The 18,681-nt window shown below is 42.6% G+C and overlaps 1 protein-coding gene across 7 annotated transcripts in view; it reads right to left on the reverse strand.

Annotated features, from left to right (window-relative positions):
• Positions 1 to 18,681, reverse strand: part of GARRE1 (granule associated Rac and RHOG effector 1) — a 101,264-nt gene that overhangs the window by 76,129 nt on the left and 6,454 nt on the right. For 2 of the 7 annotated variants that reach the window (XM_059666972.1, XM_059666966.1), the window contains exon 2: positions 1,581 to 1,635. The exons of 1 other annotated variant lie outside the window; for it this stretch is intronic. The gene's annotated coding sequence lies outside the window, so the exon portion shown is untranslated. Of the gene's footprint in view, positions 1 to 1,580; positions 1,636 to 13,468; positions 13,598 to 15,469; positions 15,871 to 18,681 lie in introns of those variants that run through there. 4 more of the 7 variants (XM_059666968.1, XM_059666969.1, XM_059666970.1 and 1 more) reach the window with 4 other exon arrangements.

Below are 18,681 nucleotides of genomic sequence, written 5' to 3' on the forward strand. Positions count from 1 at the left end.
CAATCCAAACCTAAAGAATCAATCTTTGGGGGTAGAAGCAGATACATTTTTTAAAATCTTTCCAGGTGATTCTGATGCATGCTATAATTTGAGAACCAAAATACTTAATTGAAAACCTGCTGAAAACAACAAGGATTGAGGGCACCTTAGCATGGACACCTGAAGATACTGACTACATGAATACCATTTAATGCAGCGGTTCTCAACCTGTGGGTCGCGACCCCTTTGGCAGGTGAATGACCCTTTCACAGGAGTCACCTAAGACCATCCTGCATATCAGATATTTACATTACGATTCATAACAGTAGCAACATTACAGTTATGAAGTAGCAATGAAAATAATTTTATGGTTGGGTCACAACATGAAGAACTGTATTTAAAGGGCCAGAAGGTTGAGAACCACTGATTTAATGCAACTCAGGTATTTCACCAATATTCTTATACATTCAAGAACCGTGAAGTCACAGTTCGATTCCCAGTCAGAGCACATGTCTGGGTTGCGGGGCTCAATCCCCAGTTGGTGGTGGTGGGCGGGAGTGTGTGTGTGTGTGTGTGTGTGTGTGCGCAGGAGGCAGCCGATCAATGATTCTCTCTCATCACTGATGTTTCTATCTCTCTCTCCCTCTCCCTCTCCCTTCTTTGCTGAAGTCAACAAAAACTTATTTTTTAAAAAGTGATATATCTAGGTACATAGGTACATATTTGTGTGCACTTTCAACTTTAAAAAATTTTTAATATGTTTTTATTAGAGAGGGGGAGAGAGAGGGATAGAGAGATAGAAACATCAATAAAGAGAATCACCATTGGCTGCCTCCTGCAGGCCCTGCAACTGGGGCACATACCCTGATCGGGAAACGAACTGTGACTTCCTGGTTCATGGGTTGATGCTCAATCACTAAGCTACACCAACCAGGCCGATATATCACTTTAAAAAAAAAATTCTTCTGCCCTTGCCAGTGCACACAGATGTCATGGGTTCAATTCCTGGTCACATGCCCTGTTTGCAGACTTGATCCCTAGTGGGCAGGAGGCAGCTGATTGATGTTCCTCTCTCACATAGATGTTTCTCTTTCTCCCTCTCCCTTCTTCTCTCTCTAAATCAATAAAAAATATATTTTAAAAATTACAATAAAGTTCCTGTCAATACTTTCTTACTGTATTTTTAATGCTTCCCACACCTGTATTTTTCTGTCTAAAGGGCTAAGACATGTTTGTATGTTTTACTGCTGCCTAAGATTCTCACATAGCAGAAAAAGGACACTTTAGTAGATGTTACATCTTTTCAACACCACAATAACTTGCAAAAGTTCTCATATTAAAATTGAATTCAAAACTGATTACATCATTTAAAATAAAGCATTCCATTATGTAATCAACGTGATCAGCAATTTCTATTTCAAACAACAACAAAGAACATGCTACAGGAAGTTTAAGAAAAGAGGGTTTTCTTATATCCATAACTGATAAGATATAAAAAGTGGTCATCCTAAGAAAATCTGAAGGACTTCCCTTTAGAGAGTACAGTGGATAAGGTGGCCTTGGGGAGACTAACTGGGTGAGATCCTGGCTCTGCCACTTACCAGCTATGTGACCTTGGGCAAGTTCTTTAACCTCTCTGTGCCTCAGTTTCATCGTCTGCAAAATAGATATAATAGTAACTACTGTTATGGAGTTAAATTTATACATATAAAGAAAGCACTTAGAATCATGTCTAGCACATATGAAGCACCATATATTTGATCTCATTATTATCATTCCCATACAATAAGGCCTTACTACCTCTGCTTTGCTGGAAAAAAGTTACTAACAAGAAAGGTCTTGTAAAGCCACCCAATCCATGAGTCTATGTATGTATCCTAGGGCGGGCAGCATCAAGCTTCAGTGAAGTGATAGCTATAATTTCTCAACACAGATAACAAATTTTAAATCCATTCCAGTTATTGAGCCAACAGACAAAATGGAGTGAAAAGTCCTGTTGACAGCAATGGTATGGCACAAAGTAGCCTCATTTTAAGATGACCACCGAAATTAGTAGTCTCATGCACTTACCTACCCATCCTCCCCAAACCCCAATAACAAATAGTAAAGACGTTTGAAAAACGGAATCACAGCACAACAGTAATAAAAAGGGCTGAGGGTATAGTCTATTTTAATGCTGGCCACTTTCTAGAAGATGGAGAGAAAGAAATTAATCGTATGACAAGACAGACCAGAGCAGAGCTAGACACTTCCCAGAACACGCAGTCAAAGGTGGCAGAAAAGCAGAGCCCCCTTTTCCTGGCAAAGCTGGGTAAATACCCCATTTTGAGTAAGCAGGTAGAGAAATCAGGAGTGAGAAATAGGTTCATCTATCCGATCTCCTCCATACTTCTCACTTTGATCAATGAATCAGACAACTCGTCTTGGAAGAACAGGAACCTCTTGTCAATTCCTACATTATCAGCTCAGTTCTTCATTGACAAGGATCGCCAGATAGTGAAAGAAAACCAAAGCATCAAAAGACAACTAAGATGAAAAGCAGGTCATTACTTATTTTGTTAGCTTAGTGTCTACATATCAATTGAAGGTACTTATAGAGAATATTTATTGAATCCAGGGATTGCATTTTGAAATCATTGTAATTATATTTTCTGAAGTGCTCAATGTAAAGTATATAATTTTTAAAAACACATTATTTTTAAAATTAAAAAAGCCCTGCCTGAGTGGCATAGTTGTTTGGAGTATCTTCCTGTACACCAAAAAGTGGTGGGCTCAATTTCCAGTTAGGGCACATACCTGGTCGGGGTGCATATGAGAGATGTTTCTCTCTCTCTCTCTCTCTCTCCCCCTCTCTCTCTCCCCCCCCCCCTTTCTAAAGTCAATAACCATATCCTCGGGTGAGAATTAAAAAAAAAATCATATCAGACCCCAGAAAAAACAATTTTAGTCCTAGAAAAAAACCTGAAAAGAAATTCTGACATCTACAAAGAGGTTTGAGAAGAAAATCACAAAGGAAGCAAATCATAAAGGAAGCAGAAATTGGTAAAGAATTCTTGGAAATAAGAAATGTGACTGCAAGATGAAAAACAAGGAAAGAAATAAAATGGGAGTGGAGTAGGGTATAGAACAGCCGTGGGCAAACTACGGCCCGCGGGCCGGATCCGGCCAGTTTGAAATGAATAAAACTAAAAAAAAAAAAAAAAAAGACCGTACCCTTTTATGTAATGATGTTTACTTTGAATTTATATTAGTTCACACAAGCACTCCATCCATGCTTTTGTTCCGGCCCTCCGGTCCAGTTTAAGAACCCATTGTGGTCCTCGAGTCAAAAAGTTTGCCCACCCCTGGTATAGAAGATACACATACACAAGCACACACACACACATTTGTCTATATTTTTTTAAATGAAGCAATGGAAGAATAAACCAAAACCAATAAAAATGTTTTCCTATGAGATATAGAAAGGAACAAAAGCAGGTAAGGAAGCCATACTTCTCTCAATCTACCTTGCTTTATAGCTTTACTAGAGGTCCAGTGCACAAATTTGTGCACCAGTGGGGTCCATTGGCCTGGCCTGCAGGATCGGGCCATGTGGGATTGGGGCAAAATCAGTTCTCCAACATCCCCTGAGGGATCCCAGATTGTGAGAGGGCGCAGGTCAGGCCTAGGGACCCCACCGGTGCAGAATCGGGGCTGGGGAGGGACGCGGGAGGTTGGCCAACCAGGGAGGGACCGCGGGAGGGCTCCAGGGCATGTCCGGCCCATCTAGCTCAGTTCCGATAGGCCGGACCCCAGCAGCAAGCTAACCTATTGGTGGGAGTATCTGCCCCCTAGTGCTCAGTGCACATCATAGCGAGCAGTTGAGTGGCCATAGCATATCATTAGCATATTACGCTTTGAGTGGTTGAACAGCTGACCGGACACTTAGCATATTAGGCTTTTATTATATAGGATCTTTAGAACCATGTAAATATTGTATATAATTTTTAAAAAGTAGATTTTTTAAATCCCTAAAAAGAAAAATACAGACAAATGAATCCAAACTATCAAGAAGATTTATGTCAAGTAAACAGTGACATAAATGTACCTCTTTGATGTTACTGTCATACAAATAAGAGACACTGATATGAAATCAAATAAAAATTTTTTAATTCTTTATTTGAATTTGAAATATCAACCTGAAATTATGATTTTTTTTCTTTCCAAAAAGTAAATACTTTTCTACAGAAAAGACCTAGAATTCACATTCCAATAGCAACAAATGCCCCTAATACGACTTTCCACCAAAAAGAATCAGAGTTCCTTACAGTACAGAAATGGCTGATTCTAGATCTCAGGCCAGAAACAAAAAGATAAGCCCTAGAATTCTTTTTTTTTTTTTACTTTTTTAAAAAATATATTTTATTGATTTTTTACAGAGAGGAAGGGAGAGGGATAGAGAGTCAGAAACATCGATGAGAGAGATACATCGATCAGCTACCTCCTGCACATCCCCCAGTGGGAATGTGCCCGCAACCCAGGTACATGCCCTTGACCAGAATCGAACCTGGGACCTTTCAGTCCGCAGGCCGACACTCTATCCACTGAGCCAAACCGGTTTCGGCAAGCCCTAGAATTCTTATCAGGCCAGATCCAGGGAACCCATCTAATACCATCTGGTTTGTGTCAAAAGGACCCAGAGTCAACCTGAAGAAAAAGCTCTATAAATGGCCCATAATGAGATAATTTAGGCATCAAAAAGAATAACTTTTTAGGAGAAAAATTCAGAAAATATATAAAAATTAATGAATTTGGACTTGGCAATGATTTCTTGAATATGACACCAAAAGCACAGGAAACAAAGGCTAATTAGACATCATAAAAATTAAAACTTTTGTACATCAAAGGATACTATCAATTGACTGAAAAGGCAGCCCATACAATGGGAGAAAAATATTTGTAAATCATGTATATGAAAAGGAACCAATATCCAGAATATATAAAGAAGTTCTACAACGCATGATAAAAAAAAAAACAAACCCAAAGGCTATTGAGTCAAAAAACTACAGTCCAATTGTAAAATGGGTAAAGAACTTGAATAGAAATGTGTCCAAAGAAATAGACAAATAGCCAATAAGCACAGGAAAAGATACTTAACATCACTAATCATTAAGGAAATGCCATGCAAAACCACAATGAGATTTCACTTCATATCCATAACGACAGCTATTATAAAAAGGGGGAAAAACAAGCAGAAAATAACATGCTAGCAAGGATGGGAAGGAACTGGAATCCTGTGCATTGCTGGTGGGAATGTAAAATTGTACAGCCACTGTGGAAAGCAGTATGGCAGTTCCTCAAAAAATTAAACATATAATTATCACAAAATACAGCAATTCCAATCCTGAGTATATACACAAAAGAACTGAAAGCAGGAACTTGAACAGTTATTTGTACACCAATTATCACTGCAGAAGTAGCAAAAAGGTGGAAACAAGCCAGATGGACATCGAAGAATGAATGGATAAACAAAATGTGGTATAACCGTACAATGGTCTATTAGCCTAAAAAGGAAGGAAATCCTAATACATGCTTCAGTATGGATGAGCCTATATCCATCCATGTGGCAAGCTCTCTACTTGTCAGGCGTTTGGTTTGCAAAAACCTGGCAATGGTTGCAGTATCTGTGCCTTAGGGTAGCTGCTTTGGGAAAGAAAGCAGAGATCATGGTCTCTACTTCAAAGTCAAGGCTAGGTAACAGAATCATCAAACACATTCAGGCTTGATATGGGTGGAGAGTGCTGGGTATTTCTGTGGGGAGCCCATCCTTTTATCTTTTATGTTTACAGCATCTTTCACTACACACACACACACACACACACACACACACACACACACACACACACAAATTTCTTCATTTCTCTAGTCAAATATGTTGATCTGTTCTTTTACAGTCTCAGGTTTTGCAACTAAATATAGATGAACTCTTCGAAGCAGATATACAAAATGACTAAGAAGCACATGTAAATATGCTAAAAATAATTAGTAATCAGCTCTAACTGGTTTGGCTCAGCGGATAGAGCGTCGGCCTGCGGACTGAAAGGTCCCAGGTTCGATTCTGGTCAAGGGCATGTACCTTGGTTGCGGGCACATCCCCAGTAGGGGATGTGCATGAGGCAGCTGATCAATGTTTCTCTCTCAACGATGTTTCTAACTCTCTATCCCTCTCCCTTCCTCTCTGTAAAAAAATCAATAAAATATATATTAAAAAAATAATAATTAGTAATCAGGGAAATGCAAATCAAAACCACAAGATTCCACTTCACAACCTCAAGGATGGCTATAATAAAAAAGACGGACAATAACAAGTATTGGCAAGGATGGGGAGAAATTGGAAGCCTGTGGGGATGTAAAATGGTGCAGATACTTTGGAAAACAGTCTGGCAGAAGCTTAAAAGGCTAAACACAGCCCTGATTGGTGTTTTCAACGGTTAGAACATTGGCCCAAGCATCAAAGGGTCTTGGGTTTGATTCTTGGTCAAGGGCACATAGCTGGGTTGCAGGTTTGATCCCGGTCCTGGTATGCGGGAGGCAGTCAATCGATGTCTCTCTCCCATCGATGTTTCTCCCTCTCTCTCCCCACTCCCTCCCACTCTCTCTAATAATCAAAGGAAAAAAATATCCTTGGGAGAGGATTAACAAAACAAAACAAAAAGGTTAAACACTAAATTACCATATAACCAAGTAATTCCACAACTATACCCAAGAATAATGAAAAAACGTGTTTACCGAAAACCTGTATATGGAAGTTTAGAGAAACATTATTCAAAATAGTAAAAAAGAGGAAACAACCGAAATGTCTATCAACAGATAAATGAATCAACAAAATGTAATCTACAAATAAAACGAGATACTACTACTCAAGCATAAAAAGGAAAGAAGTACTGATACGTGCTATGACATAAATCAGCGGTAGCCAACTGGTGGTCAGTGGACCACTGGTGGTCCGTGAGGTCCAAAAAGTTGGCGACCGCTGACATAAATTGAGCTTTGAAAACATCATGCTGCCCTAACTGATTTGGCTCAGTGGACAGAGCGTCAGCCTGCAGACTGAAGGCTCCCACCTTCAATTCGAGTCAAGGGCACATGCCCGGGTTGCAGGCTCAATCCCCAGTAGGAGGCGTGCAGGAGCAGCCGATCAATGATTCTCATCACTGATGTTTCTATCTCTCTCCCCCTCTCCCTTCCTCTTTGAAACCAATAAAAATACCCTATATAATAAAGAGGTAATACGCAAATTGACCATCACTCCAATACACAAGATGGCCACCCCCTATGTGGACACAAGATGGCCAACAGGGGAGGGCAGTTGTGGGCAACCAGGCTGGCAAGGGAGGGCAGTTAGGGGTGACTGGGCCAGCAGGGGAGGGCAGTTGGGGGCAACCAGGCCTGCAGAGGAGGGCCTTTAGGGGTGACCAGGCCTACAGGGGAGGACAGTTAGGGGCAACCAGGCCAGCAGGGGAGCAGTTAGGCATTGATCAGGCTGGCAGGGGAGTGGTTAGGGAATGATCAGGCTGGCAGGCAGAAGCGGTTAGGGCCAGACAGACAGGCAGGCGAGCAGTTGGGAGCCAGCACACCTGGATTGTGAGAAGGATGTTCGACTGCCTCATCCGACGGGCAGTCAGACTTCCCTCGAGGGGTCCCAGATTGGAGAGGGTGCAGGCTGGGCTGAGGGACACACATCCCCCCCACCACCCGGCCATGAATTTCGTGCACCAGGCCTCTAGTATATTAAAAAAGAAAAAGAGCCGAAACTGGTTTGGTGCAGTGGACAGAGCGTCAGCCTGTGGACTGAAAGGTCCCGGGTTCGATTCCGGTCAAGGGCATGTACCTGGGTTGTGGGCACATCCCCAGTGGGAGATGTGCAGGAGGCAGCTGATCGATGTTTCTCTCTCATCGATGTTTCTAGCTCTCTATCTCTCTCCCTTCCTCTCTGTAATAAATCAATAAAACATATTTTAAAAAAATAATAAAAAAGAAAAAGAAAACATCATGCTAAGTGAAGGAAGCCAAACACAAAAGGCCACATATTGATTGATTCCATTTATATGAAATGTCCAGCATAGGCAAATCCATTGAAACAGAAAGTAGATTAATGATTGTGTAGGGCTGAGTTGATAGGAAGAATGAGGAATGACTGCTAATGAATATGGTCGTTGTTCTGATATTAACTGTAATGATAGTTGTATAACTGTGAATATACTAAAAATCATTGAATTATACATTTTAAATAGATATTGTATGGCATGTGAGTTATATTTCAATAAAGCTATTGTTTATTTAAAAAAACACACCAAAAAACATGAGACTCCATAAACAATTTCCTCTTCATAGAAAAAAGATACAAAAATTTTTCCTCTCTAGTTCACAACAATGTAAATTTAAATATCTACCCTTGCTAATGTGGAGACACTACAGGAAATTCTTTAGGGAGATTAGTGAAGTTATTGTCTATGAAGTTCAAAGCCCAACCATTTCTATGTTTTTTTGGCAGTTCAGAATGACACAGGCCATATTTAGAAATGCACTCCGGAAAAATGCTTTGAAGACTTTTAGTCTCAACATTCATAAATTAAAAATACCTACCCAGGCAAGAAAGAATGCCTGAAAGAGTCAGTTCTCTCTCTTCTTAGGACTGTCTTTTTTTTGCTCCTCTTCTATGTTGCCACATTAAAAGAAAGATATGAAAAGATAGTAGTTCTCCTAGCACTCCTCCTTAGTTGCTTCTGAGCCACACATCCCCTCTGACAGACCTGAAGGGCTGGGTGGTTACTCAGAGCTCTAAACTGTGCCCTCTCTGTTTCAACATATTCTCCCTGGGCAGGGTTCCCTAATCCACCTCTCTAAGCCAGATCTTTCTCCTGTGCTCCAGATCCCAAATATCCAGATCCCTACAAAACAGGTCTCCATGTCAAAAGTCCAAACCAACTCTCCCCAGTCTTTCAATGGCAGCACCACTTACCTACCTAACAAGCCAGAAACCTGGAAGTTATCCTCTATATCTCGTTCACCTTTACATCCAGTTAATCATCCTATCCTATCTAATAAAAGAGAAACATGGTAATTGGCGTACGACCGCTACCCTTCCCATTGGCTAATCAGGGTGATATGCAAATTAACTGCCAGCCAAGATGGCGGCCGGCAGCTAGGTAGCTTGAAACTAACATGAGGCTTGCTTGCTTCAGTGACAGAGGACTCCAACATTCCCCGCCTGCCTTGCCGGCCTCTGAGCCTGCAGTTTAAGAAACATAGTAACAAATATAGACACTAAACAAAACCCCAGAAACCTTCTTTCAGCGAGCCAGGATCTCAGAGCTGGAGTTGATACAGAGTTTCGATTATAGAACCTAAACAAACCAGATACCTACTTTCAGCAGCTGAGGCCTCAGAGCTGGAGCCAAGCCTCAGAGCTAAAGCTGGCCCAGAATAAAAAAGAAAAAAAAGAAAAAAGGAGCGGTTGGGAGCTTCAGTCCCAGCCTGAAAACAGCCCTCAGCCCCTCACCCAGACTGGCCAGGCACCCCAGTGGGGACCCCCACCCTGAAGGGTGTGTGACCAGCTGCAAACAGACATTATCCCCTCATCCAGGCTGGCCAGGCACCCCAGTGGGGACCCCCACCCTGATCCAGGACACCCTTCAGGGCAAACCAGCCAGCCCCCACCCATGCACCAGGCCTCTATTCTATATAGTAAAAGGGTAATATGCCTCCCAGCACTGGGATCAGTGGAGCCTAGAGGCCTCCTGGCACCGGGATCAGCGTGATAGGGGGCAGCGCCCAAACCCCCTGATCACCCTGCGGCTCTGTGTGTGACAGGGTGCGGCGCCCCAACCCCCCCCACCCCACGGGCCCTATTCTGTGTGTGACGGGGTAGAGCCATATCCTCCCCATCGGCCCTGCCCTGAGTGTGAGAGTGGCGGCGCCCCAACCCCCTGATAGGCCCTGCTCTGTGGGTGATAGAGGGCGGTGCCCCAACCCCCTGATCTGCCCTGCTCTTTGCGTGACGGGGGGAGCTCCCCAAACCCCTGATGGGCCCTGCTCTGTGCGTGACGGTGGGGAGCTCCCCAACCCCCTGATTGGCCCTGCTCTGTGCATGACAGGGGGTGGTGCCACAACCTCCCCATCGACCCTGTCTTGAGTGTGACAGGGGCGATGCCCCAACCCCCCAATCGGCCCTACCCTGAGCGTGACTAAGGGTGGCATTGCAACCTCCCAATCCGCCCTACTCTGTGCATGACAGGGGGCAGCGCCCCAACTCCCCAATCGGCCCTGCTCTGAGCCCGACCAGGGGCTGCACCTAGGGATTAGGCCTGCCCTCTGCCACCCGGGAGCAGGCCTAAGCCAGCAGGTCGTTATCTCCTGAGGGGTCCCAGACTGCGAGAGGGCACAGGCCGGGCTGAGGGACTCCCCCTCCCCCCCGAGTGCACAAATTTTTGTGCACCGGGCCTCTAGTCCTATATAATAAAAGCCTAATATGCTAAGTGTCCAGTCGTCCATTCAACCAAAGTGTAATATGCTAATGATATGCTAAAGCCGCTCAACAGCTCGCTATGATGTGCACTGACCACCAGGGGGCAGTCAATCGGTAGGTTAGTTTGGACTGAGCAAGACGGTCCAGACACGCCCTGGAGCCCTCCCGCGGTCCCTCCCTGGCTGGCCTACCTCTCATGTCTCTCCCCGGCCCTGATCATACAAGGGTGGGGTCCCTTGGCCTGGCCTGCACTCTCTTGCAATCCAGGACCCCTCGGGTGATGTCGGAGAGCTGGTTTCAGCCCGATCCCGCAAGTCAGGCCAAGGGACCCCACTGGTGCACGAATTCGTGCACCGGGACTCTAGTTTAGTCATATCCTTCCTGCCTTAATATCTGTCAGATCTTTTCCCTTCTACCTTCACTGCCAATCCAAAGTTCAGACCATCTTCACCTCTTGCCTGAATTACATACAGAGAGCCTCCTGAGTGATTTCCCAAATACCTGGACTGCTCCCCTTTCTCCCCTTTGGTTGCTGTGTGGCTGTTCTAGAGTCAATTTAATCATGCCACCCTCCTATGTAAAATCCATATGGCTCTCCACTACACTTTGCAACTTTCTTACACCACCACTCCCAATCTCTGCCCAACACTGCCCAGTTCTTCTGTGCCATCTTCCCTCTCGCCATCTACACATTCAGTTCCCTCTGCCTGGAAAGCTCTCCTGGCTCTCACTCACTCCTCCTGTATATCTAAGTTAGACATCACCTCCTCTGGGAAGCCACCTTGACAAAGACTAAGTTAGGAGCAACTCTGTGTGCTCTCATAACACCCATTTTGAGGCCTGTCTTAGTATTATCTTTGCTGTACCACACCGCATCACAATTGCCAGTTCCTTTGTGCTTCCCTGTCATTCAAGATATTTGAGAGTGCTAAGCACACTGTAAACATTCAACAGGTATTTGTTGAATGATTAGTTCATTCTTAGTATTATTTAATGGCTATGTCTATTCAGCATTCACACAGCTTTGCCATTTACAGAGGCAGCAGTTAAATGCTGATATAAGGTTCTGCTTTATTAAAAAAAAAAATAAAACAGCTACTTTGTTCACACAAAGTACTCCTCAGCAAAATGAACCATTCATTAAATGTCTACAATGGAGCTTCAGATACATAGTCTCATTTTTAATGCTCACTAGAACTGAAAAACAGCTGACATTAACTACATGTGTACTAAGTACCAGGCATTATGCTATGCACTTTATACTTGCTACCTAATTTAATGCTCACAATGACCCTGTGAGGTAGGTGAGGCATCTAAAGAGGTTAAGTGAATTCTTCAAGTTCGTGCCACTTGGATAAGGTAGTAGTCACCAACAGAGCTGGATTTGGGGCCTGGTTGTCTGCTACCAGAGGCTGAGTGCTCTATCACTGTACTATTCCACCTCTGTTAGTCAAACTACTAGCGAAAAAAATTCTGTTTCTCACTCTTAGATGGTTTAAATAAAGCTGTAGACTTCTTGGAATTGACATAACGTTGAGCTGGTGCAAGGAAAAGTTATCTCTCTATAGAAGATCATGCCCATTGCATTGCTGATGATTCCCAAATTCAACTCTCCGGTCAAAACCTCCCCCCGCAAGACTAGACTCATAAAACATCTCATGTGTTCAAACTTACCTAGTCATCCTTCCATCCCCTGCTCCTTCTGCTGTATTTACTGCCAATCTTGAGCCTAAACCTAAGGTATTATCCCTGTCTTTGTTTCCTTACCTTTCTATCCCTTAAATTCAATCCTGCTAATCTTGTTCACCACCGTTCACAGTTGAATCCTGTTTACCTACAGGAACTACTCCATAAATGTTAGCTACTGTTATGTTACATCTTAAATGCTTCTCATCCTCTCTTTTACACCACACTGTTCAGATTCCAAGGAACTAGCTAGCCTTCCAGAACAAGCATTTGAGGCTGAGAATGCCTTTTATGAGGACCAGAAGCCAAGCCGCCAGATGTCCAGGCCCCAGCTCTTTCAATGAAAGCACACAGAAGGTATATCTCAAAGCTGGCTGATAGACAAGAACAAAATCTCAGTAGCAAACTAAAAATGTATGAGAATGTCAGATACTGGAATTAGAAACTAACAAATGGCTCCGATCCCAAGGAACCAAACATTCTATTTTATTCCATTTCACAAAAGTAGTAAGTCAGCATTCATTCCATTAGCACAGCAATTCTCAACAGTGGAGATGATTACACAGGCGCTCATATGCCCAGGAGACATTTAGCAATGTCTGGAAACTTTTTTTTAATCCTCACCCGAGGATATGTTTATTGATTTTGGAGAGAGAGAGGAAGAGGAGGGGGAGAGGCGCATCAATGTGAAAGAGAAACATCAATCATTGTCTCCCACACGCACCCGCACTGGGGATTGAATCTGTAACCTAGGTATGTGCCCTGACCAGGAATCTAACTCACAACCTTTTGGTGTAGGGGACAATACTACAACCAACTGAGCCACCCAGCTGGGGCTGAAAATATTTTCTGGTTGTCACAACTGGGGGAGTGCTAGTGGGTAAGGCCAGAAATGCTGCCAAATATCCTACAATGCACAGTACAGCCCCCTGTCCATCAAAAGACAAAGAATTATCCACCCAGAAGGTCAACAGTGCCGCTAATGAGCAACTGCTAAACAAATGCTTTGAGCTCCTTCTATATTCAAGTTACCTAATGTATAAAAAGTTACTTCTTTCTGGGAAGATGATACAAACTTCCCCATAAATTAAGCTTCAACAGGTCCATAAGACAGTATCACTGGAAAAGAGGTGGGTAAAAACTAAATAAGTAGTTTAGAAAACAAATGCCATGAGTTTAGAGGAAGGAGAGCACCACAGAGGTTGGGACCCAGTCAGAGATTTGAGAGAGCAGATGGGGGCTCCCTAGTTCACTCTGAGCCTGCCAGTCAAAGCCTCCAAAATAACCAGAACCCACCTTTCCAGCCTTAGTCGTAACAGGTCTCTTCAATCCACCCTTTGCTCCTGCCACTGTTCACCCATGACAGCAGCTGGTCCGTAGAGTCACTACTCCCATCCCTACTGTTACCACTGAAAAACCCCTCACCTACTTCACAAAAGCTCTGCTCTCCAGCTGAGCAGCACCTGCTCCCTTCCCCCAAAGCTGAGGAGGATATATCGTCATATCAACCTAATGGTGTTGCTATGATTCCTACAGGAAGGAGATAGTGAAAAGACAAAGATGGAAAATGCTTTAAATGGCTCAGGCCCTAAGGCCTTGTCCTCACCCACCTAAAATCAGAGCTTAGCAACAGCAGCCAGGAGCTGCCTCATTTCCTGTAGTTGCTCCATAAAAATAGGAAGTGGTGGAGGAAGTTCACAAAGCAGAAACAAAAGTAATCACTGTCCAGCTTCCTGAACACAAATCACTGAACAGGGAGGGTATCATTAAACCATCAAAACGGAAGGCAGGCATGGAGAGCCAAGGCCAGAGGAAAGGAAGTGACTTCTGGGTCCACCAGGTCCAGACTGTCCCCAAAGAAAAATATGTGCAAAACTGGACAATAGCCTATTATACAGAAACAGTTTCCAAGGAATTAAATTAATTAAGAGCATGTTAATTTAAAGAATGTGAAAACACCTGAAACATTAAAGTCCTATCAGTAAAAAATGTCAATCAAAAAGTTTTAAGGAGGCTAAGATTAAACTTTTTTTTTCCTTTTAGTCAAGAAGTAGCTACTAAAACTGCTGTTAAAACAAAATAAAGTTATTAAATAACTGATCAGTTGACAAGATCAAAAGCCCAATGTTATCCTAAACTGAGCTACCAAAACTCAAGTATATAGAAAAAAACACTACTAAATAACAATTCTAATCATAGAATTCTAAACAATTCTCATCAGAGCACAGTTAAAATAAAGGTGCTTCTACACCCGTTCCCAGCCAACCCGGTGAACCCTGCGAGTTAGGCTTAAGTGCATTAGCCACTCAGGATACAGAGGCTAGCAGTGCCTGCTGGCAAGGAGCTTCTGGTCTGCCTCCACATGGTGACACCTGACTGCCTTTGGTGTTGACACGTGCTCTATAACTATTTGTCACTACAAAATATGACATTCCTCTACAAAACAAAGCAAGTTATCATTAGTGGATCTGAAGAGCTTTTATATTTGGTAATCTACAAATGAGTAATAATTCTATTTAAGAATAAGAAAAAAATCCTAACTAACCACAAGTCAACAGAGTTGAAATTCAGTTTCAAAATAATACAGATAAAAAAAACAAAAACCAAAAAACAACAACAACAGGCCAAATGTGTTAAAACAGTCATATAGATGAAGGACAGTTTAATTTTGGGTATTTTGGTGGGCGTGAGGGTGGGGGTGGAGATGGGAGGGTGGAAAAAGAGGAAAATCAAAGGCTAGTTTAATTTTTAAAAGTCATTACATAAAAAAGTAGAAAAATAAATGAAATGGAAGGTAATCACCATATCTTCAATGTCATACAAAGAAAAATAGTGAACATTTAATTTTTAAAAAATATATATTTTTATTGATTTCAGAAAGGAAGGGAGAGGGAGAACCAGAAACATCAACCTACGCATGTGCCCAGACCGGGAATCGAACCCTGACTTCCTGATTCGTAGGTTGATGCTCAACCACTGAGCCATGCCAGCAGGGCGAACATTTAATTTTTTAAAGATCCATTATTACTTAGTCCTGCTGAGGACAGATGTAGCTATCTGACTTTCTGGTAATAAATTAACTTACTGTATTCTAAGACTTGTGTTTAGGCTTCTAATGAAGTCAAAAGACTAACTCTCAAAGCTTGTTGCCATTCAAACAAAACAAGTATTAGAACTTTTGAAAGAATGTTATTAGAGAAACACTCTGAGTTGTTAAACAGAAATATTCAAAAGAAGGAAAAAAGGGGAATGGGGTGGGAGGGACAAAGCCTTGCCAAGAAAATACTTATTGCCCACATGTGCTGGCTCAGTGGTTGAACGTGGATCTATGAACAAGGAGGTCGTGGTTTGGCTCAGTGGATAGAGCGTTGGCCTGCGTACTGAAGGGTCCCAGGTTTGATTCCAGTCAAGGACACAGGCCCAGGTTGTGAGCTCCATCTCCAGTGGGGGGCGTGCAGGAGGCAGCCGATTAATGATTCTCTCTCACATTGATGTTTCTATCTCTCCCTCTCCCTGCCTCTCTGAAATCAATAGAAAATATATTTAAGAAAAGAAAATACTTTTATATAAACAACTACCACAAACCACCAAGGGGTGAACAAAGTGGCCCATGTAAAATGAAGCTTTTATCTATAAACTAAAATGGCTTTGGACTATTAAAATAATTCACATCAAATGCACCCAAGCATTATGAAAACATTCCCAAACAAAAACTGTGCTGCTTAATGGAAATTCAACTGTAAATTAAGGAGAATAACTACTTTAAAGTAAATAATTTTTTAAAATCACAAAGCACTGATGTAATTAAAAAAAAAATTTTTTTGAGAGAGAACCATCGATGTGAGAGTAAAACATTGATGGGCTGCTTCCAGCAGGCCTCATACTGGGGAATCAAGCCCGAAACCCGGGCATGTGCTCTGACCAGGAAAAGAACCTGTAACCTCTTGATGTGTGAGATGATGCTCAACCAGCTGAGCCACACCGGCCAGGACAGCACTGATGTAATTTTTCAAGCCCAATTTGTTAAAAATTTTCTGAGCCCTAGCTGATTTGGCTCAGTGGATAGAGTGTTGGCCCGCGGACTGAAGGGTCCCATGTTCGATTCCAGTCAAGGGCACATGACCAGGTTGTGGGCTTGATCCCCAGTGGGGGACGTGCCAGAAGAAGCCAATCAATGATTCTCTCTCATCATTGATGTTTCTCTCTCTCCTTTTCCCTTCCTCTGTGAAATAAATAAAAATGTATTTTAAAAAAATTTTCTGAGAAATCTACATCTATTAGAAACCTGGAATTTATTTCTGTTACAGTGTGTTACAGTATGAAAAGGCCTTGATCCACTCAGCTCTGTTTAAGCCTAGTTTTAGCCCAGTTATCCAAAATTTCCAAATTTGAAAAAGCTGAGCTAGTGAAAACGAATGTATCCTTTAGAAAGTTTTTAAAGAAAACTTAAAATTCTATGGTGCTACTCATTCTTAACTTGTACTGTGGAACGAACCTACCCAAAATTGACCTCAAATGGGAAAAACAAGTATTTATCAAGTAGCATATATACAAATGGGTAGATCAAACTGTAATTTGGAAATTCTTACTATGGAGAATTATATAAATTTTAGATAAATATGCTTCAGATCCAGGACCATTTCTGAAAATGTAAGGCACCCATAAAAATTTTTACCGATGGCCCTCCTCCAGGCTGGGAACACTGACTCCAATTTTATACACCCAGCAAGCCTTCCATCTCTGAAAAGGAACAGCAAGCAGTCACAGTGAGGAGCCCATTCAGTAAATGGAAGCTTCCGCTCCTTTTTCTTCCATTAAGGCTGTTAAGTAAACTCCTCGAGAGCAAGAACTGTGTCTGTCTCATTCACCACTGAATCCTCAGTGCCTGGAGCAGTGCCACGCACATAGTAGGACTGCTCTCCAAGGCTGTCTTCCCTGCCCCTGGAAGGAGTGGAGAGACTTCTTTAATGTCCTCGTTGCTAAATATTTGACCTGCTGGAATGTTTGTGGGGAAGAATGGGCCTGGGGTGGGGAGTGCGGGGGAGGGCTAGAGGGGGTCGATGGGGGAAGAAAGGGGACATATGTAATACTTTCAACAATAAAGATTTTAGAAAAAGCAAAAAACAACTTTATGACCTTAGGCAAATTACTTGAACTCTTGTGCCTCAATTTCTTCAGTTCTGTGCTGAGGATTAAATCCATAAAGGACAGCACTTGGCATATCCTGAATCTCCCTCAGTAAATGGACGTTACTGCTCTGAAGAAGCCAGGAACTAGTCAGAGGGCAGCATTTTACCTTCTACTGAAATTCTTCATTCTGTCCTACCATTAGTAAAATAAATATAAATAAACTCCCCTCCCCACCAAACTACTGCACAGTTACAACTACTTTAAAACATATTACTTACCTTCCTTCACCTCTGGCCCCAACTCCCAAGGTCCTGGAAACAAACTAAAAGAGTATTGCCCTGTGTCCTCCAGAGGGAAAAAGAGGTCACTGCTCCTCCCATTTCCCTACCTATTACTCCCTCCTCTTTCGGCCCCAGGCTAGAAGAACATGGACAATGCTGAGGAATTACTGAAGCACAGGATGTGGTGTATGTACTCTCCAGGCAGAATGGGTAGGTCCCTGTAGTGGTGAGAGGGACCCCTTTGCCTCTCCCTACATAGGTTACCACAGCTGCCAGCAAGTGCTCAGTCTGGGAGCCAAGCCAGCTTGCCTCTGCCTGTGTTCTCAGGCACGCACATCCACCTCTGGGACCTGGGAGTGGGGTGGGAAAAGACTCAAGTATTCCCAAGTTCCCCAATCATAATTACCATCTCACTAGCACCTAATTCTCAAATAATTGTTAGTAGAAAAATTAGATTTTTTTCAGGTAATATTTAGCTTTAATTCCACACTAAAAGACTTTTCCATTACGATTTTTTATAACTACGAATTTTTTTAAAATGAATGACAAGTCTGGACAAGACTGTACCACGTTCTTTTTAAAAAATATTTTTATTGATATCAGAGAGGAAGAGAGAGGGAGAGATAGAAACATCAATGATGAGAGAGAATCATTGATCAGCTGCCTCCTGCACACCCCCTACTGGGGGATCCAGCCCACAACCAGCCCATATCCTTGATTGGAATCGAACCTGAGAGAGACCCTTTAGTCCGCAGGCTGACGCTCTGTCCACTGAGCCAAACCAACTAGAGCTACAACTACAAATTTTAAAAATCACCTATCAGACAGTGGCCCAGACACATGGAATATAGTCGAAATTATTAAAAAAAAAAAGGGGGGGGGGCAATACCACCTAGAAATGAACCCTAGAAACTGACTCAGGAATATGGGGATCTGCATTCAGCATGCTCACTGGCAGCACTGTCTATAAGCATCAACCTGGAAGTAACCCACATGTCCTGCATTAAGGGAGTCATTAAATAAATTATAGAGGAATACCTCATCCTCTTAAAGATCAAGGTAAGGCCACATTTCACAAGCCCAAGATGTTATCATTTA

Source organism: Myotis daubentonii, chromosome 15, assembly GCF_963259705.1.
Source record: "Myotis daubentonii chromosome 15, mMyoDau2.1, whole genome shotgun sequence".
NCBI lineage: Eukaryota > Metazoa > Chordata > Mammalia > Chiroptera > Vespertilionidae > Myotis > Myotis daubentonii.